At 34.3% G+C, this 27,867-nt stretch overlaps 1 protein-coding gene across 2 annotated transcripts in view; it reads right to left on the bottom strand.

Moving 5' to 3' along the window:
• The window catches only part of Scp2 (Sarcoplasmic calcium-binding protein 2), a 263,046-nt gene that overhangs the window by 141,736 nt on the left and 93,443 nt on the right, over nucleotides 1–27,867 (bottom strand). Inside the window, exon 1 of one of the 2 annotated variants that reach the window (XM_069818844.1) lies at nucleotides 5,983–6,138. The exons of the other annotated variant lie outside the window; for it this stretch is intronic. The gene's annotated coding sequence lies outside the window, so the exon portion shown is untranslated. Of the gene's footprint in view, nucleotides 1–5,982; nucleotides 6,139–27,867 lie in introns of those variants that run through there. 2 annotated transcript variants of the gene reach the window in all.

The raw sequence follows: 27,867 nt of genomic DNA, 5'->3' as shown, positions 1-27,867 counted from the left end.
ACTCTGGCCTCTTTCTCTTACTGTTGCTACAATTTATAGCACTACAAACGTCTCCTCCTTGTCCCATATTATTATTCCAATTATTATATTTTAGCCATTAACATTTTCATTACAACCAATAACGAACATTTCACAAGCATCAATGTAAAATACGCAACGAGCTAGCACTCGATAGAAATACGACACAGTCCAAAGTCGACCATGGACAGTCTATTGTTTCTAGTTGCTAACCGCTTGGAGCGCTTTATCACGAGATTTGCAAAAAAAAACACCTCAAGCTTTGCGACTGTATATAGTAGACTATGTTAATATTATTGTGATATACCGAAGTACGTATGATATTTCCGTGTAGGAATTCTGTACTATCATATGATGAAGAATGGGTGAACGGAGAAAAATTCTCTCCGGCACCGGGACTCGAACCCGGGTTTTCAGTTCTACATGCTGACGCTTTATCCACTAAGCCACATCGGATTCCACTTCCGATACCCGATTGAATCGTCTTCGGTACATCACAATAATATTATATGTGTAAATAATCACTTTGTGATTTAAGACGGCGCTCATTCCGTCGGATCCCGACCACTTAGTCACTCGTAATGAGTGCACCTCCGCACATAGTGTGTTGGATATTGTGCCACTGTCACACATCTGTGACACAGAGCATGAGGGTTGGCCACTAAAGGGAAACTAAGAGGTGGAACTTAAACTGAGAGGATTCAATCCGGTATAAATGTTTATCTAACTAATAACTTCAAAACACTAAAACGTCACTTACCATATTTTACTCCCGAACCCCTCAATTGTCTTTAGTTTCTTTACATAAATGCGGTTCTATTTAAGCTGAAGGATAGAATTTTTGCAATGCATAAAATACAAGATGTGTCAAAATACATGCGGGATAAATCGTTCCTCTCACTGCTCTCTATTGCTCTCCCTAACACCCGCATATGATGAATTCAGAAGCTAAACGTTTACTGCGCTAAAATCAAACTGAGAAAATTACTCTAAAGTAGGAAGCCTCTGAAAATACTAATGAACAAAACAAGTGATGCTAACTGCATGACTACAACTGTACTTAATCTGTTAATTTTTTGATAATTTTTAGCCTTTACATTCGTTCCAGCCATGTAACTCAATTACACAAGTAAATAGAGTTATTCAGTTTGGCGTCTTAATTCCTTGTACGTGAAGAAGTCGAAGGAACAGCTTTTTCTCCTGTAAAATTAAAACCTTTAAAATTGGTGATGGCGCTGCAATAATTTACATAACATCCACTCTAGTATACACATTTTGTCAATGCGAGATGAATGATGAACATAATATTCAGTGTATTTTCCTATGTATATCTCTTCACTATACATTTTAGAACCTCTGTCCAAAGTAGAATCCTAATCCTGAAGTTAGACTACGTCATCCCAGTAACTGAGCTAAGACTAATGCTGACAGAATTGAAGAAAATAGATGAAGATAATTACGATGATGACGATGATGATTTGTCTTATCGACAAATCTCGTGATAATTAAATTTATCCACTGATTAACTACTCACTGAGTACCAAGTCATCTGAGCGATTAACCCACTGGCTGGCACGCTGATAATTTAACCGATTGATTAACTAGAGTGAGATGTATATTATATTATCTAAAGGCGCACCATCAGCATATCGACTAGAGCGTTGGCTATCCACTACGAAGATCCGGGTTTAAATCCTAGAGAATCCAAGTTGAATTTTTAGTGGAAAAAGAAGGAGAGCTGGAACAGATCTTTTGTGGGTCTTCAGTTTCTCCTGTAACAATTTCTTCATTAGTGTTGCGGACATCGTATGGATTCCTCACTCTTTCAGTTTTGCACTATTCTAATACAGAAAGTTCGAAATATTGTGCAGTTTTAAACATATAATTTCTTTTCGCCGAAGTGGAAAAGTTCAATCCAAATCTCTTGGATAACGTAGCTACTTATCTTCTTTTTAATCATTTATTGAATCAATGTGAAATAAAATTGAGTGATAAGGTAACTGGGACTGACATTCACCTTAGAGTTGGTAGAAACTTAGGCAAAAAAAATGCAAGCGAGTATCAAACCCACTACCGCGCTACTCTGGATCAACAGACAAATGCGATAACGCATAAGCTTTGCCTACCCCAGAGTCTTCAGGTGAAAAAAGAAGGGGGGAGGAAATGACTCTACTCTTTCCGTCGTAAAAGTTTCCTACATCAATATGCCTGAGCAATGAATAAATACAAAAAGCGAGCAACATTAATAAATGAACAAAACACGCAAGGAAGTTTTGAGACAACAATTTTATACATATACGAATCAAAATCATTTAGCTGTAAGTAACGATACTAATACTAATGAAAATGATATATTTTTCCTTTCGTCCGGTTTTTTACCTGAAGACTAAAATAAATTAAACTTTTGGAACATTGTGAATTACTTAAATTACATAAATGCATCATTAATAGAAAATTCCCAAACCAAATATCTTCTGAATAATCCATCATTGCTTCATCCCTCATTTGGAATAATTAAAAATGAAACACCACTGTTTTCTCCCTCATTTGTAACTACCAAAAATTAAACCACCACTTCCCCTCTCATTTCGAGCTCCTACAAATGAAACACCGTTTATTCGTCTCTCATTTGAAATTACTACAAATTAAACATCATTGCTTTCTCTCTGATTTGGAACTACTACAAATTAAACACCACTGCTTCCTCTCTATGTGGGACTAGTACAAATTAAACACCATTACTTCCTCTCTACTACAATACTACAAATTCAACTCTATTGCTTCCTCTCTCATTTGAAACTACTAAAAATTATACACCATTATTTCTTCTCTATTTGGTACTACTACAAATGAAAATTACTTTCTCCCTCATTAGAAACTACTACAAATTCAACACCATTACTTTCTTTTTCATTTGGAACTACTAAAAATGAAACGTCACTGCTCCTTCTCTCATTTGGAATTACTGCAAAGTAAACACCATTGCTTTCTCTATTCTTTGGAACTACTACAGATTCAACAATCTATCTCATTTAAAACTACTGCAAATTAAACACCATTGCTATCTTTCTCATTTGGAACTATAACAAATTCAACACCACTATTTCCTCTCTCATTTGAAACTACTAGAAATTCAAAACCATTGCTTTCTCTCTCATTTGAAGCTCCTACAAATTAAATGCAGTTGTTTCTCTCTTTTTTGGAAGTAGTACAAATTAAACACCATTGCTTCTTCTCTATTTGTAACTGCTACAAGTTAAATAGCATTAGTTTCTCTCTCATTTGGAAGTACTACAAATTAAACACCATTACTTCCTCTCTCATTTGGAACTACAACAAATTCAACACCATTACTTCCTCTCTCATTTGGAACTGCAACAAATTCAACACCACTACTTTCTCTCTCATATGAGACTACTATAAATTTAAAACCATTGCTTTTTCTCCATTTGGAGCACCTACAAATTAAACACCATTGCTTCCTCTCTCATTTGGAAATACTACAAATTAAACACCATTGCTTCCTCTCTATTTGTAACTGCCACAAGCTAAACACCATTACTTCCTCTCTCATTTGGAACTACTACAAATTGAACATCATCACTTTCTCTCTCCTTTGGAACTACTACAAATTCAATAGCATTGTTTTCTCTCTCATAAAACTACTGCAAATTAATCATAGGTTCCTGTCTCATATGGAGCTACCACAAATTCAACACCATTATTTCCTCTTTCATTTGGAACTACAGCAAATTCAATACCATTTCTTTCTCTCTCATTTGGAACTACCAAAAATTCAACACCATTGCTTTCTCGCTCATTTGGAACTACTTAAAATTCAACACCATTGCTTCCTCTGCCATTTAAAACTACTACAAATTCAATATCATTGTTTTTTCCTTCACTTGGAACTAGGTCTACTATAAATTCTAAACCATTGCTTCCTCTCTCATTTGGAACTAACACTTGCTTCCTCTCTCATTTGAAACTACTATAAATTGAACTACATGCTCGAATTTGTAAGTAATAAAGATGATATTGAAGCAGGTTTTCTCAGTGTACTTTCGTTTCCACTGTCACAATTTCTTTATAATTCACAGTCATCATTATCATCGTGGATAATAATGACATGGTATACCCGAGTATCCTCGAGAAAATATATTTCAACACCATATTTTTTAACTATATATTTCATTACACGCCGAAAAATTTCATAATGTCGAAACCTAACACTACAATCCTTTGACCAAAGGTTCCCCAATGTAATCAGTTAAAATATTCCCCCAAAATGAAGCTGCTACAAATTCAACATCACAAATCTCACGGAACCGGCAGGCGAATGAAGACAGTTCCCATTAGAGAAATTGCTGATACAAGAAATGTTTAAAATTCACATTTTTATTTCGTACAAAACACCAAGTTTTCAGGCACAAATATTGAGTTAAGATTTCTTCTGCCAGTCGCTAAGCTAATAATTTCGTATAGCTAAATACGAAGTCACTATTGTGTTTGAAAATGTTTGTGATGAGAAATGCTGTAATAATAGGATGATACACGTGAGTACGTAGATAATCTCTGCTATATCATCATATTTTTCACTATAAATCTCATTTAAACTTCAAAGAAATTTAATCCGAGATACCAGCGTGGAGACCTTACTCTGCTTGGGTAAAGGTGCGCGGAAGATCCAATTTACATCACCACTTATTTTCATTCTTTGGACACTCAGCAATAAAATTATATTTTAATTTTATCAGGATTTTTTAAAATTTTGCATAGTTTGCCATGAGATAAGGAAAGAGAGAGCATTTGAAAACATAATAATAATTTTTGCCATACTCTCAATAGGTTTATTAGGTTTTGTAGTCAGAATAAAAAATATCCTGCAAAACGGATTTGCCCATCACAAATCTCACAGGATCGGTAGGGATTTGGAGACACTTCACACTTGAGAAAATTTGACAGAAAATTGTCTAAGCTTCGGTTCGGCCATTACTTTGATACAAGAAATACTAATTTAAAATTTTGGGTACGAAATACCAAATTTTTAAGTGCAATATTGAGTTAAGACTGTCGCGATTCGCTAAACTAATAATTTCAGAGAACTAAGTACGAACTCACACTTGGGTTTGTAAATTGTTATTTTTTATTGTGTTATTTTATGACGCTGTATCAACATCTCAGGTAATTTAGCGTCTGAATGAAATGAAGATGATAATGCCGGTGAAATGAGTCCGGGGCCCAGCACCGAAAGTTACCCCGGAAAACCCCTCAACCAGGTAACTTACCCCGACCGAGATTCGAACCCGGGCCACCTGGTTTCGCGGCCAGACGCGCTGACCGTTACTCCACAAGTGTGGACTAAATGGTTATGATGATAAATGCTGTAATCAAGATAGGGTATACATAAATATTCTTAGAAAATCCTCTCCAACACTGTTTTCACTATAATTCCCACTTAGACTTTCAGCGATTTGATCCCGGTACTCCAGAGTGAAGAGCTGTCTCTAGCAGCTTCGCTGAAGGTGCGTTGAAGTAACAGGTGAAAATAATCCTCACAAAGGATTTATCCACCACAGGGCTGCAGGGGATCGAAGACAGTTTCCATTTGTCGCAAGTCTTACGAATTTGCCTGACCGTAGTCTCGGCCGTTTTGTTGTTATATAGAAGATATTAAAGCTAAAAGTCTTTGTTTTCTACGTAAGACTAAATACTCAGCTACAAAATAATATTAACTTACGACTTCCTTCTGCTCTTTTCGTTAAGATAATTAATTTCGGAGCACTAAATACGAATTCACTTAAAAAAAAAAAGTTATATTCTTGATTTGATTTCAGAGCAGACGAAATATTACTGCAGTCTTCTAAGCGAACATTTCTGATTGAATTATAACACCCTTGCGTCACTTGGCAGAAAAAAGAACTTCAGTGCTAAAATTTTATTGTAACGAAAACTGTCCCTTACCTCCCAAACTGCCGGGAGAAACGGAGTTGGTTCTTTGGTGTAAGAGAAAAGAAGAAAGCAAGCCGACCGGTGACTTGTCACTTGACAGTCTTCTTCCAACACGGACTCAGTCCAGTGACCAACTAAACACAATCACCGGCCTACGTATAATTAAAAGTCAAGTATTACTACGACAATCCCTCCCACCTCCAACTCCCTCCCCCCCACCATGGTAAAGCACCTGCTACTTCGTCTTATAACACAACAAAGCAGACGATCTGAAACAAGTCTCTGTTCCCTGTAAAGACTCGAGGCATTCTGTGCTAAAATGGAATATGTCGACACAATTGTTTCCTAGAAGACTGGAGACTTTGCTTCCTTGTGTCAATTGATTGCTTTGGAGGTCGTTTATTCACGCATCTGTATGTGAAGTTATATAGAATCAATAATAACAACTGTTTAAGTGTTTAGTTATAAAAGCAAAATATTCTAATTGGATTCTACGCAGGAAAAAAATATTCCCACAGGAACAATAAATTTTGTGATCCTGAGCATTTCGACTCCATGAGCAATTATTCACATTCCCTATTACCTCTATTACCGTCTAAATATTCAATCTTTTGAAAAAAAAAAAGGTATGATTATAATGATGCTGATAAATCATACTACTATAATTATTGCATTACTATGTTGTATTTGAAGTCAATTAACTACGAATATAAGTTACAGTAACATCATTGCTACTGGTGATTGTAGTGTTGAAAGTTGTAATGACAATGGTGATATAGTGACGACGGTAGCTGTGATACAGTGCCAATGGCAGTGTTAATAAACTGACGATGGCAGTAGTGTTATAGTGGCTGTGGTTCTGTGTTAGCGATGATATAGTGGTGAAGGTAGTGTTAATAAAGTGACCATGACAGTAGTGTTATAGTGGCTGTGATAGTGTGTTGAGGTAATATAGTGGCGATTGTAGTGTTAATAAAGTGACATGGCAGTAGTGCTATATTAGCTGTGGCAATGTGTTGGCGGTGATATAGTGATGAAATTAGTGTTAATAAAGTGACATGGCAGTAGTGTTATACTGGCTGCGGCAATGTGTTACCGGTGATATAGTGGTGAAAGTAGTGTTAATAAAGTGACATGGCAGTAGTGTTATAGTGGCTGTGGCAATGTGTTAGCGGTGATGTATGTATGTATTTATTTACACTGCAAGTGGGCAAGCACCCGGTGGCAGTGGTATATACAATATTAACAATACACAATAAAATGATAAACAATACACAATAATATTTACAATACATAATACAATTTACAACACATATACAATTTTATACACAATACAATAAGAATACACAATACAATTTAACACAATAATAATAAAACATAAAATAAAACACCTAATTTTACAACACAACCTACATAATTATGTATAGGTCCTACATAAGTTTCAATAGTCTTTCACTTTACTCTCATCTCATTCCCTGTAGTGGCAGAATATAGTGGTGAAAGTAGTGTTAATAAAGTGACATGGCAGTAGTGTTATAGTCGCTGTGGCAATGTGTTACCGGTGATATAGTGGTGAAGGTAGTGTTAATAAAGTGACGAAGGCTGTAGAGTTATAGTGCTGTGGTAGTATGTTGAGGTGATATAGTGGCGATAGTAGTGTTAATAAAGTGACATGGCAGTACTGTTATATTAGCTGTGGCAATGTGTTAGCGGTGATATAGTGGTGAAAGTAGTGTTAATAAAGTGACATGGCAGTAGTGTTATATTAGTTGTGGCAACGTGTTACCGGTGAAATAGTTGTGTAAGTAGTGTTAATAAAGTGACATGACAGTACTGTTATATTGGCTGTAACAATGTGTTAGCGGTGATATAGTGGTGAAAGTAGTGTTAATAAAGTGTTATGGTGGCTGTGGTAGCGTGTTGAGGTGATATAGTGGTGAAGGTAGCGTTAATAAAGTTTTTTTTTTTGTGACGTTTCGGATAAGCCGGATTTCGGTTAACCAAAGTACGTAAATTTTCAGTGTCAGAATTCCATCATAGTTTGATATGATGATCCATATATATTATTATTATGCTCTTTTATGGCTCATGATGAGAAAGATTTTTCAGTTGCAGTCATTGTTTTTTATGAATATCTTTCCGCAGATTCGAGTTCTCATAGAGATTAGTTGCAATTACTTCACACATTAATGTTGAAACATAACCTTTCTTGCACTATTATGCCCACGATATACGAATGGGATTGTCGTGTCATCGTATCACGATTTCTGGTCGTTAGCCATGGTAACGATAATGTGGTGCATGCGTAGAACATCGATCATGACTTTACAGTTTACGAAAACCAGTCTAGCAAAACTCTCTATTATCATAATAATAATAATAATAATAATAATAATAATAATAATAATAATAATAACAATTATTATTATCATTACTATTGCTATTACTATTATTTTTATTATTACTATTATTATTATTATTATTATTATTATTATTATTATTATTATTATTATTATTACTGGCCAACGGCTGTTGATCAGCACATAAATATCAATAAATAAATAAACTAAAATAAAATAAATTATTATTATTATTATTATTATTATTATATTATTACTATTATTATATTATTATTATTATTATTATTATTATTATTATTACTGGCCAACGGCTGTTGACCAGCACATAAATATCAATAAATAAATAAACTAAAATAAAATAAATTATTATTATATTATTATTATTATTATTATTATTATTATTATTATTATTATGCTGAAGGTAAAAATTGAGAATTTGGAGGATGATGAATAAATGAAATAGACATGGAATTTAAGAAAATCGCAATGATGACCGGTACGTGAAATGTCTATACTCCAAGTGAAGTAATACAATACAATATGTATTTTTTAAAACTCTAGTGTATTTTATTTGATATTCCTGTACATACATAATCCATATATCCAATACTTCCATGATTATTATGCGAGATGAAAATCTAGCAACACTGTAAAATCTGGAAAGAGATTCGAGATGCATATAATAATCTCCCACAAATGTTACAGAATCCATCTGGTATAGAAACCCAGCCTTTATAAGTGAGCAACCGTTGTTTAAGCAATAAAACTCATCAGGCTGAGTCTACTTTGTCGCAATACGTTCGGAATTTAACTAGCGGAGACTAGGACACAACACGAAGAATCTGTAACTTCGCGGAATATTCGACTGTTCGGAGGGAGTCTTAGAATTTACAAGAAGAAATACAGCCTGTTGCCGAACTGCTAACTTCTCCCACATCTTACTTATAATAGACTGCACCTAGCACCTTCGTGTGACAATTATTACATAAAAATAGAACAAGAAATGAAACTGCACAAAAGCAAAGCGAGCCCTTTTAAGTTGTAGAAATAAACTCTGAAGATTATTGCTCGGTTTTATTAAGTCTCGAAGAGAATGCTCCATAGCAAATGTTGCCAACAGTTTTCTTTACAGTACTTAGGACTACTCCAGCAAAATTTAGTGTAATTATGACGTGGGTTTCTTCTACTCATTAAAAAGCAAAACCTTCTTACACATCTTTCTTTAAGTTAAAACATATTATATTTGTGGTGATGATGATGATGATGATGATGATGATGATGATGATGATGATGATGATGATGATATTATTAATAATAAAAATAAATGAAATCCGCATTAATTCTGTGAAACTTTGTAACTCACTAAACTAAATGTTACCTAAGAATGGCACAATGTCCATCCGTAAGCCAACAGTGCCGGAAATACGAGGTTATGATCGTTTGTGGGTAAGTGTATTTATGTTACCTGAATCCGCGCTATAATATACTAAACAAATAGGGAACGGACATGTTTTTTTTATCGTTAAAATATCAGCCTGGGTACAGAATATACGCTATCAGCAGTGTATATTATACAAAATAATAGCCTATGTAAGATGAACCATAAATGATGTAATTAATTTCAGGGGATTATTCTTTAAGATTTTTCAAACCAAAATTTTAACACAATTTTGCTCGTTGTTGCTTTCTTTTTGACATAAAAATTGTTTTATACGAAACATTTCATAGCGTGTTTTGGGAAAGCCATTGACTGAATTCCAATATGCTCAATCAATTTAAGAAAACAGCGTATTATAAACAGTAATGTCACTAGAGGTTTTAATTTATCTAGAGAAAATCAAAACTCGAGTGGGATTTAATTGACTATTACACGATTAGAAAGGAAGCATATAAAGATCAGAACAAGTAAAGTACTCTAATACAATGAAATATTAACGGACTTACTGAAATTCTATTTCACTAATGTTAGCTTCACCAAAACGTTTGAACGGAGCCGCCATTTTCAGTTGACTACCTATGCTGTAAACAAATGACGATCGCAAAGCATATTTTTTTAGTATCGTAAAGAATTTGCTGATTGAAATGTTGGCAAACAAAGAAACAAGTGCTAGGGAAGCGATAAAATTAAGCAAATGCTACGGAAGCGGTAAAATTGAAGGATAAGCAGCCATGATTAGTTGAAAGACGTCCTTTCGTATCATTTTATTGGTCAAAAGTAGTATGACGTAGTAAAAGTGTAATAGTCATGATTGAAAAAAAATTAGTTTTGTCCTTTAAATGTGCAGAAGTTTGATTCGAAAAATGTAACATTGTAAAATTTCTTTGCAGAACGAAAAGTTACATTTGTCCGGATCAAACTCAACGAGGTGTTTTCCAAACCCACACTGTCTGACTACACTAAGGTTCGCTGTGTACCCAGGTTTCAAGCAGGAAACCACACTCGTCCCTAGGCCAGTCCCTCCGTGCTTCGCCAGCCGGCGTTCGAGAAATACTTGTAATATGGAATGATGACGAAATAACCTGGATTGTTGTTATTGTTGATTAGAACTGAAGAAAATAACGCTACAAAGACTATTGAGCATTTCATTTAATAGTTGTATTTGTGTATTAAATTATTTGAAAATGATGTATAACCTTCAACAGAGAAAACAGAAATCATCCTCATTGATTAAAAGGAAATAACACAAAATAAACTGTGTTTTCATCCTACAATCAACTGACAATAACAAAAATACAGGTTACCAGGCAACGATAGACACCAAAGATGCAAAAACAAATGAATGAGATGTATAAACAATTGCATACCCTTTAAAATTTAAGTATCACAAGATAGGTGTGCCACTTGAAATTTAAAATTGGGAGCGGCTGGGGGTGAGAGGGTGAATCTTAATGATCAGTTAAGACTGGTTTTAAACTTCCCCCTCGATATCTCAATTGACGTGTTTTTTTGTTTAACTACATCCTATTTAAATTATATAGTTATTTAGACTGGGAAGTTTTGAAATGAACGCTCTGTATACCCACACACGCTTGTTGCTACAATAACAAGCCATCAGCCAATGAATACTTCATGTTATAAAAAGTAGTATTTTTTTGTCATGAATGCAGAAAACCCAGGTAGGCCTACGATTTTTCTTATAGAAATGAGTCGCAGGTCGCAGGTGAATAAAGACTGTAGTTAGAAAACCCGTTCGTACACAAAAAAATAACAAGGAATTTTTACATTCTTTGAACTCATGATCGTTTGTACGAAGAGACATTACAGCTTATCCTACCCGAGCACAAAGTTTGTTGTGTGTTTCATTCTCAAGTCTTCTATTAAGAATAATTGGCTCAAAATCAGAGGTACACGGAGTAAGTGTGTCCAATCCAATTTTCTTGTGGATTACTCACTTCCATCCCACAAAATTACAAATAATTTTATACATCTTGATTACACAACAAATACAACCATACAGGCGTATACAAACTCAAATGTAACACCTACAACAACTTCTACATAGAACAGACAGGCAGATCATTTCAAACACGTTACAAAGAACACATCACAGCCATAACAAAATTACAAAACACCTCCACATATGTAGAACACATCATAAATGCTTGCCACACCTACAGAGACATCAACACAGACATGGAAATACTACACATTTAACCAAAAAGCCAGAAACAACACACTAGAACAATATGAAATATATAGACACACGAAAACACACCCCAACGAAATTCTCAACACACAACTCAATTTCAGGACACACACACTCTTTGACTCTACATTACACCACACGAACACACTCTCACAGGAAACAAAATAAGAGGCGCCAAGACCAACAACGACCAGTTCTGAGGATGACCCATAAAAGGTCGAAACATGTAAACAAGGTACGTTAGAATTTAACACAAGAAAGTCTTATCATAGCTTACATATTCCGAAAACAAATAATTTGTTTACTTTTACTAATATCGAGAAAACTGGTACCTCATAATGTATTATGTTGATTAGTTTGATATCACAAAACGTGTCTTGGTGCTACGTAATGACTTCTAAACAATGAGGTACCTGCGCTTTTACCGAATATGTCACATGACAACTGCAATTTATGAAAGAAGATCAGTAGATACTGATAGTACGTTTAAATTATAACTCATTGCCTAAGACTTCTATGTATGCATGTACGCATGGACGCTCACCTAGAATAATTAAACTTCATATCCATGACCCATGTCTTCGAAAGCAGTTAATAAAGCCATTACCAGCAGTCGTGTGTACCATCGGTTTTGGAGTTCTAAGTTTATTGAAGTAGTTATTTTTTTATTTGATGCACTTGCGGCTTGATAGTCCCCAACTGTTCTAAATGGGTCGCTAGTATATGCCTTCCCACATGCAAAAATTCGACCCATCAGATGCAATTCTGCTTATTACATATAATTGGCCTTGGAACGTGATTTACTTGGAGTGCTATTACCATAAATGCAAGTGCACTTTATATTAACGACTTCTAATTAAAGAAAATTGACTCTTAGTTTGAAGTCTAGTTAATGACTACATGAACGACGTAATTTTCAACCTACTTTTATGCAAGTTACCTTAATAAAACTGACAATATGATCGGCTGAAGTAACATTTAGGCATAGTTTTAAAAATTACACAAGGACCTTTACATATTATCACAAAAAAGGAGCATTAATATAGAGTGTCTCAGGAAGGAATGCGTGTTTTGTTGTTTAAATAATACTCCTACTATTACAGTGGGGGAATTGCGACAAACTTCCAGTGGCAAAAGTAGCTTTGGAAATCAATAATAATGGGTCGCTTCATTGGTGAACAACGTGCGTTTTGTGTAAGGATATTTTACGAGAACTACCATTCTTTCATACCTGTTCGACGACGATTTCGTGCACCTAGCCTGCATAAGATTAGTATCCAAGTGAAAATTTTATTTAACAGTGAGTGATAAGTTCGAAATCAGTGGATCAACAACAAAAACAAATCCTGTGGTCGCCATAGGAGTATCAGAAGTGAGGAAAATATCTAACGCGTTTGGCAATCTGTGGCATGTCGTCAACGGCGATCGGTACGCAAACGTGCCGCGACTTTAAACTTGCACCGTTGAAGTGTGCAGTACATGCAGAAAGAAATACTTGTATTCGCATAAAATTAAATCAGTGTAAGAAATGGCTACAATTCCTCAGCAGTTGTGTGAAACTGTAGTGGATGAACTGATGTCACGCTTGGAAGAGTATCAGCGTCGTGAAAGTAGACATTTGGATGATGTGATTTTCCACAAGTAATTTCCAAAGATTGTATTTTCAGTTTATATAAATAAATATGCTCAATAATTAATAGTAACCGAGTTACCAATTTTCTAAAAATGCATTCCTTTCTAAGTCATCCTTCATATGATCCATATACAGTAAAAACCTCGTTGATCCGGACCCCGATAAGCCGGACTTCGCTTAATCCGAACAGACAAGAAAACAATGAGTGTGGAAAAATTAAAGAACCCTGTTTTAAGACTTACTTTTATACATTAGAACTATGGAATTGCAATAATTGCAGTATTGCACCTTTAGTATTAAAAATAAAGAAAATCCATGAAGTTTCCATTAAAGTAATTAAACTAAACAAACAAATACGACTATCGATTACACAAACAAATGTTTAAAGTATAAGTAGAAGGCAAAAGAGCGTATTTAGACCTCTGCCTTTTAAATACACCATAATAAACGTGTTTTATTGCTATAAACGGAGTTTTAATGCACATTCTACTGCTCTTTTAGGTTATTTCAGTTAATCCGGACTTTCGTTAAATCGGTCAACTTATCCCCCACTAGTCCGGATTAACGAGGTTTTACTCTATATACATTATACATATGGTCCTTAAAAATCTCTAGTGTTTCAGAACTACATACAAATTTCATCTCCATGGTTAACTTAACACCAATATGTATCCCACTGTGTTGTTTTTTTTATTATTTGCTTATTATCAGTCTACTGTATTTTTATTGTGTACATTTCATTCAATTGTCGGTTTCTGATTTAATTACGTGAATCCTACTTACTTGTAATGTAATACTAATATGTATTCCAATGTGTTTATTTTTATTTTTAATGTGTACATTTTTTATTGAATTATCGGCTTCTGTTTTTGTGTGATTCGTATTTCATTCTAACAACATTAATATGTATTCCACTATGTTTATTTTTATTTTATGAGAGAAATTTTTATGTAACTACCTCTTTTGATCTCATTATGCACCTAAATCGTATCAGTATGTAATTACTTAATTCCGATCCAGTTGTATGTTCCATTATGTAAGCAAGTTTTAATCCTGGTTGAGTGTAAGAGAAGGCCTTACGGCCGTAACTCTGCCAGGTTAAATAAAGTCATTAGTCTATTATTATTATTATTATTATTATTATTATTATTATTATTATTATTATTTACTTACTTACAAATGGCTTTTAAGGAACCCGAAGGTTCATTGCCGCCCTCACATAAGCCCGCCATCGATCCCTATCCTGTGCAAGATTAATCCAGTCCCTATCATCATATCCCAACTCCCTCAAATCCATTTTAATATTATCCTCCCATCTACGTCTCGGCCTCCCCAAAGGTCTTTTTCCCTCCGGTCTCCCGACTAACAATCTATATGCATTCCTGGATTCGCCCATACGTGCTACATGCCCTGCCCATCGCAAACGTCTAGATTTAATGTTCCTAATTATGTCAGGTGAAGAATACAATGCGTGCAGTTCTGCGTTGTGTAACTTTCTCCATTCTCCTGTAACTTCATCCCGCTTAGCCCCAAATATTTTCCTAAGCGCCTTATTCTCAAACACCCTTAACCTATGTTCCTCTCTCAGAGTGAGAGTCCAAGTTTCACAACCATACAGAACAACCGGTAATATAACTGTTTCATAAATTCTAACTTTCAGATTTTTTCACAGCAGACTAGATGATAAAAGCTTCTCAAGCGAATAATAACACGTATTTCCCATATTTATTCTGTGTTTAATTTCCTCCCGAGTGTCATTTATATTTGTTACTGTTGCTCCAAGATATTTGAATTTTTCCACTCCTTCGAAGGATAAATCACCAATTTTTATATTTCCATTTCGTACAATATTCTGGTCACGAGACATAATCATATACTTCGTCTTTTCGTATTATTAGTATTATTATTATTATTATTATTATTATTATTATTATTATTACTTTTTGGTTGTATTATATGGAATACCTGATCTGCCACCTATTACTGTCTGGCCCATTTTCCTTGGTCGGGTTATTTATAGCCAGGTGTAACGGTTACAATAAAGTAGGTGTACCTTTAGGTTTATATACTGTATAGTATTAATTTTATGCGTTCTTAAATAATCGTTAGAAATTTTAAGTCCATTAACTTCTTAGCTGTCATGATCTACGGCTCTTTCTTTTGCATTTGCAAGGAACCCTTGTTGTTAAGGTAATATCTGTATACATTTAAACTAGTATACAGATTAATAATAATAAATATTCTGTTTTAGTTAAAAATGTTCCAATGGTAAATTTGAATCAATTTCGACTCGATATGCATTGTATTAAATTGTGGTAAAGTGCAGACATGGAGTAGTTGCCAGAGAATGTTAGCACGTAACCTGTATGGCCCCAGTCGTCAGATGTTTGTCGTTGCAATTAGACACTGTCATACTAAAGACAGCCGTCGCGAGTTGTGTGTGTTCTTATGAAGTGCGAACATCCCATTACGCCTCAATTCAACTACACTTAAATATCACCTTAGAGAACAACTTGCAGACCTAGCACGCATACTCATTCTGTGGCCAACAAATACAGTATTCCCACGACCCGAACATTAATCAAATTCGTCCTACTGTTCACTTCCAGCACTCCATTTTCCTACATTAATGAAAATATAGCCTCCACTATTGTAGTGACCTTCTCTTTATCTGTCCTATTTTCCCCTTTTTTCTCCTCGCAGTTCTCCTCCTCCTCCCTCTGCTCGTCCATCTCCAACCCACCACCACTTTTTTCTCCTTGTTTTAAGGATCAGGCTGTTTCGGTGTTACAAATCTAGTCTCTGTCTTGACTATTTGAATTTATTTAAAGAACGGAATATAAGGCACTATTTTCAATTCAGTACTCAAAAACATATGTTTAAATATTTAAAATTCATATTTCCACATATATACATGAATATATACACACACAAACTACATACATACATACATACATTACATATAGAGCCTATACATATATTACATGTAGACTATACACACACACACACACGCACGCACGCACGTACGTAGGGGAGACTGTTGTACCTTTAAACACGTTTCACATATTTTTTTTTTTTTAATTTTGGGAAATGAAATTTTTTAAATTAAAAAATGCTTGAAATAATTATTGAAGATTCCTTTACAACTTTCTGTATATATTTTCCTGTTTTTACAGATCTATTTAGGGTGGAAAAAATAAAATGAAGAGATATGTAATGTGTTCAAAGGTACAACAGGATCACATACCTTGGAACATACCATCTTTTAAGTTGAAACACATGGAATATAGGTGGGAATATAGCTGTAAAAACTGACAATCATATTTAAAATGTATTTGCAATCATAAACCAGAGCAGGCTTCTCTGATTGAGATTTTATTTCCTGGAGAAGCAATAACAGCTTCAACAGCTTTCTTCAAGGCATCCGGATCAATTGGGGGCCTCTTTAATTCCAGACTTACTTCGTGACATGACCTTAAAATAAAAGAAAAACAAAAACCGATATTATCGTGTAATTTGGAGCATGTTCCATGGTACAAGATGTTTTGTGTTCAAAGGTACAAGAGGATGCAAGTTTAAATAAATATGGCTCTGAAAACTAGAGAGTCAAATAATCATGGAAATTAAAATATGTTATTACTCACCAGATGATAGGGAACACACCGTACTTGAAAGATATTAACAAATGCAATCTGGTTTTGTGTTAGGAAACATACATCAATGAACGAAATGCTTACTTTTGGTACTAAAAAAAACTTATTTTGTCCACGGAACTCACACTTTGCAATAAATCAAATAAACTACGACCAGAGCTACTTAGCGGCTTTCTCTACAATCTACTTCAGTTTTAGCCCTCTAGGTAGCAGCAAACATTAAAAAACAAAAAAATGTTCAAAGGTACACTATGCTAAAGGTACAACAGTCTCCCCTACATTCATACCTACATATAATACCTACATACATAGGTCGTATGATAAGTTAAAATTTGTTTAAGAGTTGCAAGATGTAGTTCAGCTTAGTTTATTTAAAAGTCATTAAATAATACAAAATTGCAGTGGGCTTAGTCAAATTAAAATTATTTACATACAAATTAGTTAAAATTACATTCAATATATTCCTGTACTGTGTAAATGTTTTTCCTAAAGACCATATATTTTAATTTGGTTTAAAAACTCTATCAATATTTGTAATATTAAGTGAAAGTTTATTAAAAATTTCACACCCGCAACAAAATGGTTGTTACAAACCTTGGCTAATCTACATTTACGAATATTAGGCAGGTATTATTATTAGGCAAACGGAGAGAAAGTATAAAATGAATTTCTTACTGTTAGCAAAGGAATTTAATGATATTTTCAATACAATTTTATTATTGAAACATTTAAGAAATATTAGGCTTTCGCAACGATTGTGTTCAGCGGTAGACTTTTCAGCATTCCACCTTGTGCTAGCATTTACCTTCTCCAGTGTTTCCGGACTTCACAAAAATTCAATCTTCAAGGTAATATTTTAAGATCTGAACTATAACCCAAACTGTCTGGCCCTTTTTGTTGGCGTAGAAGTTTAGTGAAGCTAGGCATACTCCAACAAAGTAAGTGACTCTTCATGTCTAGACACATTAGGTACATTACCAAGATAGGGCCTCTATTCAGGTCTGGAACGTTTGAGATGTTAGGTTCCAACACAATGTGGAATAACCAAGTCTACTTCTGCTTATAAATGCTTTTAACGATTATAAAAATGTCAACATCTGATGTAACTTGCTTAGCAATGGGAATGAGTTACATCATACTATTTTGACGTCGCTTACTTAATAGCAGATTTTTCTAGTGTCCTGCAATGTTCGAACATGAAACAGGCAACCAAGACATCACCGACTTTGTCTCATTTCATATGAAAAACTAATCGCAAGATCTGTGCTAAAATCCTTAAGCGGTTAAAACATGAAGGGGTGGGAGAGGAGGACAGCGAATACTCGTATTTTATAACAAGGTGGAACAAACACGGCAGGTCCCCTTCTGCAGAGCGAACATCGGCGAATATCGAACTTCGACAAATTTGAATCGAATATAGCGTCCATAATGCATGACGCTAGATCATTCACAATAAAACACGGTAATTCCAACGTAAATATGTTCCACATATTCAGTAAATAAATAAAATATAATCATTAATAATACAACATTTAAACTCCAATAAATTTATTTCAATCTCAATCATATGTATAATCCATATAAACAAAACCCAATTCGTTAAAAATCTAAATGTTACAATAAATTAACATCCAATCGAGAACATAACATTTCACTGTATTACAGGCATTATATAAATCACCGGCCACTTTTGGTATACAGAGTGAAGCGTAAGTAATGCCATTAATAAAGGGGTTATTCTTTAAAATATTTCAAACAAAAATCTTTTATACAATTTTGCTCGTTTTTGCTTCCTTTTCGATATAAAAATTATTTTATATATTATGAAACATTTCATAGCGTGTTTTGGGAGAGACATTGATTTAATTCTCAATACGCTCAGTCAATTTAAGAGAGAATATATTACGATAATGAATGATTGAAAGAATTTTAGTTTTGTCCTTTAAATATGCAGAAATTTGATTCGAAGAACTGTAATATTTTAAAATTTCTTTTCAGAAGGAAAATTTACATTTTTTTCGATCAAATTTCTGCACATTTAAAGGATGAAACTAAAATTCTTTCAATCGTTTATTATCATAATACACTGCTATCTTAAATTGTCTGAGAATATTCAAAATGGCTTTCCTAAAGACGCTATGAAATGTTTCATAATATATCAAATAACTTTTATGTCGAAAAGGAAGCAAAAGCGAGGAAAATTGTATTAAATTTTATTTGAAATATCTCAAAGAATAACCCTCTGAAATTGATGACATTACTTACGGTTCATCTTGTACATTCGACTCCCCTACCATGAAATGTTTTTAACTTATGTCACAAACTGTATGGATGGAAGTTATCACATGAAAAATATTAGTAAAATGATGATGACGATGTTGATGATTATGATGATAATAATTTTAATATTCAAACGCGTTTAGCATAATTATAGTATTTAAAAAAAAATACACGAACTTGTACTCTTCAATCTCTTTTCTCAAATTCACGGCCACGGGCTACATGAAATTGGAAAGGAGACGGAAGTTGCGGTAATTCTTAATGATATGAGCACTAAAATGAGACAGCAAGCTTTAGCCCCCTTTTCCCCTGAGGTCTAGAACATATTTCACGTCCCCAGGAAACCTGACAAAGTTTAGAAAGCGCTGCTGTGTTTTGTAGTGAAACGCCTTGCTCGACTAGCAAAACCAGCGTCTGCCAACTATGCTCTAATGCAACAAATATTTAAATAGTGCGTAAACTGATTTTATCATCAAATAAATTGCCGGTACAACACTACAAGACAACGTGTGTGTGCATATAACATCATGCAGAAAGCATCTTACATTTTTCGTATAAGAAAACATGTGACCGTCGAAATGAAAAGTTCCGCTTCTATTGTGTGAATTTTCAGACATTTATATCTAAAGGTTTCATAACCAACAAGTTAAGTTAAAACTGGTAGCAGGACGCTTTGTGCGCAACAGTTGAGAATAAGACTTTCACATTGCATATAGGCTACGATCGTAAATTCGAATACCGTCCTAAACTGAATTTTACTTTTGTTATTAGTTACATGAAATCAACAGAGAAAGTACATGTATTGCGAGCTTATGAAAAGCTTATTTCCAAACATCAGCCTCAATATCGAAGAAGTAATGCTGGACATGTTGTCTATTGCACAGCGAACATTCTTCGCCACCACGTTCACCAGATCTCAACCCATTGCACTTCTTTCTGTGGAAGCACTTCAAATCGTTGGCGTATTCGACTTCTGTAGGTAATAAAGGAAATCTCCTTGAGCGGATTCTACAAGAATGTCAGACAATAACAATGCCAGGAATTTGTGAATATTTTAGGGATCTCGGCGAGACGACGAGTTGCGGCCTGTATTCAAGCAAGAGGTGAACATTTTGCATTGTTCATCTAAGGACATGTAAACAAAATAATTCCACCAAACAAACGTACTGGAATGTACTATGATCGTACAGTACTTTCAAGCCGGACTCAGAAACCAAGCATTTCGGATTCATGTTGATAAAAACATTTTTTTCTTCCATACATATTTGTGGACTTGAAAAAGGCATTTGTCAGAGTGAATTGGAATAAACTGATAGGGATTCTGAAGAACGTTGGTGTGGATTGGAAAGAGAAAAGACTGTTCAGTAATCTTTATATGAAACAACTAGTTAAAGTCAGTATAGAAGAAGAAATGTCTGAAGGAAATAAAATAGGGAGAGGAGTACGACAAGGATGCCCTTTATCACCTACTCTGTTCAACATCTACTTGGAGGATTTAATGAAGAACTGTTTTCAGAACATGGGAGGGGTGATAATAGGAGGAAGAAGAATAAAGTACAAAAGATTTGCTGATGATAGTGAGGTAGTGTTAACAGAAGAGGAGACGATACTAAGAGATATACTAATGGGGCTGAAGGACAGTTGTGAGCAGTAAATAGTGTATAAAGAGGCTTTAGACATTGACTACTTTCAAAAGCCGATTGTCAAAAAGAATGTTTTTCGTCTCTCGAATGTGATTTTTTTTTAAATATATATTTTCTGGAATATGATTTTAATTTTAATATACTCGTATCAATTGCCCCTTCATCATGAAATATAATTTATTTGATACAAATTGTCTTATTTAATATTAAATTGCAATTGTTTGACTCTTGAAATTGCATGTAACTAAACACATCTACACATAATAATAATAATAATAATAATAATAATAATAATAATAATAATAATAATAATAATAATAATAATATTATATTATTATTATTATTCCATTGTTTTCTGTGTTGTTCTTGCTGTTATTTTTATTTACTATGCATCTTTATACTGGTTGGGTGGAAGGAAAGGCCTTAAGGTCTTAAATTTGCCAGTAAAAATAAATTAATTAAATAAATGAACAAAAAATTTAAATTGTAAGGAACATCATCCTAGCACCAGTCTTTATCACTATAATGCGTTGTAAACAGTTCATGAGGTCTAGTTTTGAATCATGAATAGAATGTCAGCTTCAGCACAAACAAGATGCTGTGGCACGCGTCAAATATGACGTCACATCGATATAGTCTATGGAACAACTAATTTTTTCTCCTTACGCCCTGGGACAAAATAGGGTCCCTGAAGATATAACACTGGAATCTATTCAATAAAAAGTATTATAACACATAAATAAAACCGATTAAAAGTCAATTATAAATGGAAAACGTATTTCAGGATACTGTCTTCCAGTCAACAGTAGCTGTATTCTGAAATTACTGGATGCTGGACCAGCAGGCAAACGTGCTACCGTTTGAGCTACACCAGCGGCTTTTTTCCTTGGAATTAATTTGTATCATCTCGTGGAGTGCGTCGACTTGTGACGGGGGGAGGATTTGCTTGTTTTTTCCACTCTGGAATTAATCCCATCAGAGCTTTGCCAGTCTTATTAGGTACACACAAGATACCTTTCTTGGAAATAACGAAACCACATTTTTTGCAGGCTCCTATGATTTTCACGTAACTTTACTTGGCATCGGAAAGGGTTGTTATGTACCCCTCCCAAAAAGGCTCGATTTTCTTTGACATTGCTACTGTGATACTTCGTGCACTCTGATTATGAAATCCCTCACTAATGGTCTGTCACCTCTCGCCGCAATTCAGCTGTCGGTGTGAGTCCTGACGCACATGACGTCATTTAAATTCGTTATTAGAGATCGGAAACAACCCTGTACAACTATTTTACAAATTATAACTTTCAGATTTTTTGACAGCAGACTAGGTGACAAAAGCTTCTCAACCGAATAATGACATATTTCGCCCAGCATTATCTAAAAGACGAAAGTAAATGGAATATTCAGGCATAAAATAAATTCCTTATTCCTCATATTATTACTTAACCTCATCCTTTTGCAGACTTACAGTCCAATGCGATGGTCGTACTGTTAGCATCAGTTTACCACGCTGGTAACTTGGATTCAAATCCCGTGGTGGACAAAGACGGTACATAGTGGTAGACTCCTATGGTATGTGTGTTCAGCGTTATACAAAACCTTCACACAAAACAACAAATATTTAATGATCACACACATGCACGAGTATCTATCATGTACAGATTTGGAGCCAGAAATCCGGAGCTGCGCCCGTGTGTGAATTTGATTCCTGCTTGGACTGATTACTTCGTTGGGATTTTTCCAGAAATTTCCATATTCGTAAGGCGAATGTTAGGTAATCTATGGCGAATTCGCGACCTCATGTCGTCAAAATACCATCTCGCCATCACTATTCCAATTGACGATAAATAACTCAGTAGTTGATACAGCATCTTTAGATACTAAAAAAAAAAAAAAGAAACCACGACCATTAAGTTGACATGACTTAATGACCTTAACATTGCACTACAGTTTAAAGGAAATAATTGGGTCACTCAAGTCTATTTATATGAACTTTTTAGTTGGTTTGAAAACAATATAACTGTCACAGCAAACGTTGTGGCTTGCTATTAATATTTAAATAAGAGAGAGTGACGTTTCTAGGAATTCCACTTGGATCAATACGAGTGCCAGCAGATTACTGGGCATCCACGATACAGTGTCGAATGAATTGGTGAGCTACGTATCTGTTGAATGCCTCGCATGCCAGTAAGCGTAAAAAGAGTGCGTTACACAGTATTTCACGACTCCGCTCCACACTAATCTTTGGCAGTTTCAGCCATCTAAAGTCTACATTCGTCATAGTTTTCTAAAATTTATGGGATGATAATAATAATAATAATAATAATAATAATAATAATAATAATAATAACAATAATAATAATAATAATAATAATAATAATAATAATACTTACTTACTCACTTACTGGCTTTTAAGGAACCCGGAGGTTCATTGCTGCCCTCACATAAGCCCGCCATTGGTCCCTATCCCGAGCAAGATTAATCCAGTCTCCATCATCAAATCCCACCTCCCTCAAATCCATTTTAATACTATCTTCCCATCTACGTCTTGGCCTCCCCAAAGGTCTTTTCCCCTCTGGCCTCCCAACTAAACTCTATATGCATTTCTGGATTCGCCCATACGTGCTACATGCCCTGCCCATCTCAAACGTCTGGATTTAATGTTCCTAATTATGTCAGGTGAAGAATACAATGCGTGCAGCTCTGCGTTGTGTAACTTTCTCCATTCTCCTGTAACTTCATCCCTTTTAGCCCCAAATATTTTCCTAAGAACCTTATTCTCAAAAACTCTCAATCTCTGTTCCTCTCTCAAAGTGAGAGTCCAAATTTCACAGCCATACAGAACAACCGGTAATATAACTGTTTTATAAATTCTAACTTTCAGATTTTTTGACAGCAGACTAGATGACAAAAGCTCCTCAACCGAATAATAACACGCATTTCCCATATTTATTCTGTGTTTAATTTCCTCCCGAGTGTCATTTATATTTGTTACTGTTGTTCCAAGATATTTGAGTATTTCCACCTCTTCAAAGGATAAATCTCCAACTTTTATAGTTCCATTTCGTACAATATTCTGATCAGGAGACATAATCATATAGTATAATAATAATAATAATAATAATAATAATAATAATAATTTATTTTAGCTGGCAGAGTTAAGGCCGTAAGGCCTTCTCTTCCACTCAAACAGCAAAAAATATATATACATATGCATGAACTTACAAATAATGCAACAATTTGATTTAGATGAGAGCTACATGTATAGAAGAGTTATTTACGAATTAAACAACAAAATACTATGAACTATTAATTAAACACTGAAATAAACTGTGTAGCAGAATTAAGCTAAAATACATAGAATGTTAATATATTTCAAATAATATTAGATAATAGAAAGAGATTATTATGAGACAATTTTGAAAATACAGCACTATCAGGATGATGTCTAAAGAAAGAAGTAACAATGTAGTCAGTGATAGTTTAAATCAGTATGATTGGAGTGAAATGCTAATAAGGTTATATTTTAAGCTGTTTTTAAAGGTGTTTATTGTCTTGCAGCCCCTAATACTCTGTTACAAGGAATTCCATTGACGCGAGGTGGATACTGTAAAAGATGATGAATAACAAGATGTTCTATGAAGAGGTATACTTAGCGTGCCACAGATAAGTGGTCTGGTATTTACGTCGTGGTTAGAATAGTCTATGTATTAAACGTTAAAAGTACCGTATACAGAGTAACCCGTAAATAATGTCATTAATTACAGGAGGTTATTCTTTTAGATATTTCAAACAAAAAATTCGAATACAATTTTGCAGATTTTTGCTTCATTTTCGAGATAATAATTGTTTTATATGAAACATTTCATAGCGTGTTTTGGGAAAGCCATTAATTTAATTTCCAATATGCTCAATCAGTTTAAGAGAGCATTATACTGTGGTAATAAATAGGTCTAATTGAAGGAATTTTAGTTTTGTCCTTTAAATGTGCAGAAATTTGATCCTAACAAAAGTAACATTTACATATTTCGTTGCAGAATGAAAAGTTACATTTGTTCGGATCAAATTTCTGCACATTTAAAGGATAAAATTAAAATTATTTCAAGTATTTATTATTATTGCTCTCTTAAACTGACTGAGTATATTGGGAATCAATCAATGGTTTTCCTAATATACGGTATGAAATGTTTTTATTTCGGAAAGGAAGTAAAACGAGCAAAATTCTATTAAACTTTTTTGTTTGAAATATTTCAAAGAATAGCCCTACGAAATTAATGACATTACTTACGGTTCACCCTGTATGATAAACAAAGATAAAAAGTAAGCAGTTACAGTTATATGTACAAAGTAATTGTTTCAGTGTCTCCTTTTGATAAAGTTCAGAGAAAATTTAAACGCTGTTACACTGATATTTTCAGAAACATTAGAAACAATTAATTATTGTTTCTGTATCTTCTTTTAAACAAATTGAGACACAGTTTTGTAACAGTTTCATTAATAAAATTACAGGATTTTGGTGAAAATCAAAGATGTTTGTGTTTTGTTTCAGTTAATTTTTTTTTACTTAATTTCCTATAAATCTGACAAAAATGAAAGAAACATTGCTTTGTCTTGCTACTTTCGACAGGGAAAATTCAAAGCATCTCTTTTATTTTTTACAGTTACCTTTCAAAAAAATTAAAAAGGAGCGTGGTTTTACCATTACCTTTTCATAGAAAATTCAAAAAGGTTTAGATATTTTTGAGTTAGGTTATTTTGATATATTTCAGAGTAACGTTATTGGTTTTTTCGTTTTCATCTTTGAAATTCGAAGGTAAAGTACTTTAATTATACATAATTTATTCTTCTAAAACTCAAAGCTGTATTAGTTAATATTTCTCCACTTTCTTTCGAGAAAGATCATAGAATATTAGTTACAGGTACAGTTTAATTACTCGTAATTTAGTTAATTCATTTTCAGATAGTTACCTTGTCTTGGTAAATTTCAGAGAGACGCAGTGAGAGTTTAGTTCTAAGAGATGTTAAGGCCCATTCACAATGAAAATTAAACATAACCGTAACATAAACACAGAAGTTTGCGCCCAGGTTACCAAATGGGATCATTCACAATGATTCACGTAAGCACTGACATAAACATGACCGTAAGACGTTAACATGAAAGTTTGCAAACTCCAAACTTTCATGCTTATGCTTACGTGATTTGCAAACAGAACACAATCGTGGAGCGCTAAAGTATACGACAGAATATGAGTAAATGGCGTCGTTGTTATGTTTCCATGGTTACCAAGTATGTTTGCTGTTATGTTTATGTTCCCATCGTGAATGATGGTATGACTTCTTGATTTTACCGTAACGTTTATATTCTTAAGTTAACGCTTACGTTATGTTTAATTTTCATTATAAATGAGCCTTTAGTGTTTGTTTCGTTACTTCCTTTCTTAGAAAACCCAGAAATACTTTAACGATAATTTCGTCAATTTCTTCGAGAAAATTCAAATAGTTGTTAGTGATTGTTTTGTTACCTTCTTTCGTTAAATTCAGAGGAAATTTAGAGACTCTTCCTTTGTCTAATTTTGAGAACGATTCCGGTGAAAGCGTGACTCTTTCTTTAACTCCATTTAAGGAATTTTATGGCTATTTAATGAGAAAATATTGAATAGTAGTGGACGAATCATTGTTAACAACCAACAGGAAATTATTCAAATAAAAAATAAGTGTTTGCTACAATGACAATATAAACAAGTTTATTTTACATTAAAATGTATTACATATTTTTCTCCCTAAAGTTAATCTTTATTTCTCTTTTATCCTGCTTCATCTCCCCCTTTTTACCTGACTTACACACCACTGCGCGTAGGGAAGTACGATTCGTTGGATCGGACACTAGACATACGGCAAATACGGGCCTCCCTGGTCATGGTATCAGCATGACGCATTACCACAGTTGAGTCATACAGGACAATCACAAGTCAACGGACGAATACACACTACCATGGACAGAAGGCAAATTTCTTCAATTTCCCACGACATGAATCGAACCACGAACTGCTTGGGTAGGAAACTTTTACACTATCCACAGAGCTAATGTGGCGAACACAAGATAATTTTCGAGTAGGAAATACATTTAACTCAGTCACTGAACACAGTCTTATCCTCTAAATTTAAGCGACGAACTATACTGCGTTCCATTATGTGTGATAGGCGACGTAAACATTTGCGGCAGAGGAAGGGAGAAGGATAATTGCTATTCAACCAATCAATGGCAGAAGTGATATTCCAGACATCTTAAAGTTGGGCAGAAACAGAACGCTTAAGTGCGCCCAACTTCAAGACAAGCTTGGAATGTGCCCCCTGCCATTGGTTGAATAGCAATTATCCTTCTCTCTTCCTCTGCCGGCAATGTCTATGTCGCCTGAGAGACATTATGGAACCTAGTATAGTAAATCTCTTAACATATTCGGCGCTACCTCTAACACACTAAAGGATAAGGGTCCATGTCGCACAAGCTTAATGGTAATGCTGATATAATTAATAAGAATATTGATAACGTGTCGGCAAGATAAACAGGAATAGTGTGCAAAAATCTGCCCCAAATTTCCTCTTTTGTCACCACAAGTTTCATTCCGATCCGCAGAGATATGAACACAATTATTCGGTGAGGAAATCCGAAGTACGCTAGCG

Source organism: Periplaneta americana, chromosome 2 (genome assembly GCF_040183065.1).
Source record: "Periplaneta americana isolate PAMFEO1 chromosome 2, P.americana_PAMFEO1_priV1, whole genome shotgun sequence".
Classification (NCBI taxonomy): Eukaryota; Metazoa; Arthropoda; class Insecta; order Blattodea; family Blattidae; genus Periplaneta; species Periplaneta americana.
This window is presented reverse-complemented; position numbering and strand designations above follow the sequence as displayed.